The sequence below is a fragment of the Helianthus annuus genome, chromosome 5 (assembly GCF_002127325.2).
Source record: "Helianthus annuus cultivar XRQ/B chromosome 5, HanXRQr2.0-SUNRISE, whole genome shotgun sequence".
Lineage (NCBI taxonomy): Eukaryota > Viridiplantae > Streptophyta > Magnoliopsida > Asterales > Asteraceae > Helianthus > Helianthus annuus.
Genome location: NC_035437.2, coordinates 131,873,616 through 131,877,213, shown reverse-complemented (window position 1 = coordinate 131,877,213; position 3,598 = coordinate 131,873,616). Strand labels below are relative to the sequence as shown.

The following is a 3,598-nucleotide window of genomic DNA, read 5'->3' as shown; positions in this document are numbered from 1 at the left end:
TAAATTTATGGGCTAAAAAAGTTAGGAAAATGGCATTGGTGGTTGAAGTGTTATAAACTTACTTTATGAGCTGATAGAGTTAACGTAACTTAACCACATGCGCCAAAAACGTAATTTACTTTTTTCATTAAAAGGGTAAAAATAAATCCAATTTGCCCTATTAATGTGCAAGACACGTAACCGAACTTTACATATAAAATTAACGGGCGTTAAACAACAATACATAAACTATCACAGCATATGAATATCAAGGATCAACTTTCTCGGTTCGTTATATTTAGGATTAAAAGTGAAATTCACAATATACTTAAATGTCGAAAACTCTAATTTACTAGTAAAAGAATAACTTTATTTGCATTATGATAGATCAAAATGATATTTCTATAATAGTTGGGTTCCATTTTGAAAGCTCTTAAAATTCTTAGGGGGATTATAGTAAAATTTGCATTAGGGTAACCCCACAGTTCCTATTTAAACGAACACAATACCATTTACATTATAATCACTCAATCACCGCCGCACCCTTTCTTCTCTCATTCATCAACATCCTGGCCCCAAAGATGGCATCTCTTTTTCAGTGCAAATGTAAGAGCTTTTATTTATTTTACTTTTATCTAATTTGATTTGCCTCATAATCTTTCTTTACATTTTAAAAAAAAATCACTTTTTGTTTTCAAAAGTACTAATTTGAGAATTTTGGTGTAATTAATTGTATGGATATGTATGCTTTGATTTTGTTGGTGTTGATGTAATATATACGCATGCTAACTCTATCGGTTTGAAAATTTAAGAAATTCATTACCAAATACATTTTTAGAATTTTTATTTTTGTATAAGCATGTTCTAGAATGGATCTATAAACAAATGAAGAAGAATTTGTAACAAATATTCTTTTGTTCCTTATTTGACGTGTAGTTATAAGGATTTTTTTGTTCCTTATTTGACGTGTAGTTATGAGGATTTTGTGTTTTTTTTTGTTTGTTTTGTTGCTTATAAATGTTAGGTTTTTATTATTCACCAATCTCACATCACTTTGACGTGTAGTTATGAGGATTTTATGTTTTTTGCTTGTTTTGTTGGTTATAAATGTTAGGTTTGGTGTTATTCACCGATCTCCCATCAAAACCGGGTCTGGCTAATCATTTAGGAGCAGACTATAGCATGTTGATTGTTCATGGTGTTTCAAGGGCTCAATTGAGAAAGGTAAAATCCAAAACCATTCAGACTACTTGAGAAAGTCAAAGGCGAAACTGCAAAAAAAAAAAAGAAAAGAAAAAAAAAAGAAAGAAAGAAAAGAGTAATCAACCGATATTGTAAAATTAAAAATTAAAAAATATAGTTTTATATAATCTTATATGGATTAAAACAAAATTATAATATTAAGGTGTGATTTTTAGTTAACAATGATGATCTATATATATTACCACTCAAAGCCTTTTGACATGGTAAATTGTATTATATAAAAAGTAGAAAATGATTCAATTTTTTTTCGTATGTGTTTAGATTATCTAAGTTTGCTTCTCATATGTCAGGCTGGTATATCTCAAACGTCTCGATGAAACCCGCGATTGGTGGTGTATGAGGTAAAGGCACACCTATTATTGTTTCCTAGTTTGATAATTGTGTCCTATACAGGGTTGCCTGCCTAATAAAAAAGTAAACCCTATGTTTGGACCCCCCAAATTTTTTAGATCCTCATTTTGAAATATCATGTATTTATATAAATATAATAACAGATATTTATATATGCAATTGGTTTAATTTACCTACACATTACAATTGGAGTACGGTTTTTCTTCTAGATAACAATTGAATCTTTTAATTCTATTGAATTCAAAATGATTTGGCTTTTTGGTCATATTTTAACACCATATTTTTTAGATGAACCCAAATAACCCTTATTTCAAATGTTTGAATGTATTATTTACGTTGAACAAAACCAGTGGACTTGCCAACTTTCTGTTGACACTCTTATGCATGATTTGCAGGTCGTTAGGTACATCAGTGCACAGAAACTTGCAGTCTGAGGAGCTTAAAGTGTCATGTTGCGTGTTGTTTGAAGAGAACATTTAATATTATGCATTTTAAAACAATATGGTTTTGGTTGTTTTAAAACATTTACTTTTGCTTCCGCTGAATACATACTTTTGTTTGAAACGTTTATTTTGGAATACACTATTCATGTTGGACATGATGATTGTGTTTAATATTGTTTACTATTAGTTCGACATGATTAGTGGCTAGATCCTGGTACGTCACACGCCTCGCGGTAAAACCAGCATATGATAATTTGGGGGTGTGACAAAATAAACCAAAACCAAATGTTTGTATCCCACACCCACAAGGGTGTGACTAAGAGGCCACGATACCAACTTCCCATAGTAATGAAAAAAGGTCATCCCATGAAAGAAAGTGTGAGTCGATACCACATCCCATACTCATGAGGAAAGGGCGTGAATCCACAATATGCTTGCTTGTCTAAATTCAATAACCGAATGAACACATAACCAAATAATAAATGAACTACACACTGATATTGCATGTTTGATAATAATTTAAAAGGAATAAGAAAATTTGTGATAGAATGATACACCCAAAAAACTTAATTCAAAAAGGGAATATAATTTACTCACTGTTTGTGAAAATTCGATCCACTAAATATACAACCACACAATTTATGAAATTCGACAAGATATTTATCGTAAAAATTAATATAACAAACCCTAAAGATTTATAAAATAAATAACAAGCAACAACTCTACGAAATTAGGTTCCCCTATTTGGAGACTTAAAATACCCAATTAAATATTTAGAAAAATGCCCAAAACCAATATTTTTATTTTATAAATCAATTAAATTGTAAATAATTACAAAAATAATATTTTAACATGCTAATCATTCAATAAGTGCCAAAATTATTCCAAATTATTAGAAACTCATTTAGTGGAATAACAAATCTGATTTTAGGTTTAATATGTATTTTTATTTAAAATAATCAAGTTTATAAAAGAATATATTTATTACTTAATTTTATAAGATCAGTTAATTGCAAATAATTACCAACAATAACAGCCCGTTTCCTGACATTTTCTTTGATCAATTCTCCCGAAGAAAAAGAAAAACAATTGAATTTCTTTAGAAAAACCAGAATATTTATATATTATTTAAAAATAAATTAGTAACAATTTTTAAAATATTTATATTGATTTATTTTCTATTTTTAATTGTTTTTCTACATGATAAAATTCATGAATAATGAATGTATAAGATTATAATATTATTACATTCTTTAATCGTGTGATAAGGATTATATAGAAATTTATGATTTACTTTTTATATATTCAACCCATGTAATACACAGGTTTATAACACTTACAAGTTAAGATGATAGTTAATCTAGATTTTTTTAATCCTTTGTAATACACGGGTTTATAAGCTAGTGTCCCTCATATTTTAAGTTACCTCTTGTATTAAACAAGATTTGACTAAAGTGTCCCTCATGTATGGGACAGGTACCAGGAATCTAAGGATTTTAACGATTTTAAGTTACCTCTAGTAAAAGAATAACTTTATTTGCATTCTGATAGATCAAAATGAT

The 3,598-nt window shown here is 28.6% G+C and overlaps 1 long non-coding RNA gene across 1 annotated transcript; it reads left to right on the top strand.

Annotated features, from left to right (window-relative positions):
• The first annotated feature begins 505 nt into the window (after window positions 1-505).
• On the top strand, window positions 506-2,163 carry LOC110939174. The gene is made up of 4 exons (XR_002592036.1): window positions 506-585; window positions 1,094-1,203; window positions 1,533-1,583; window positions 1,989-2,163. It is a non-coding gene; the product is annotated as an uncharacterized LOC110939174 (long non-coding RNA).
• Window positions 2,164-3,598: the final 1,435 nt, after the last annotated feature.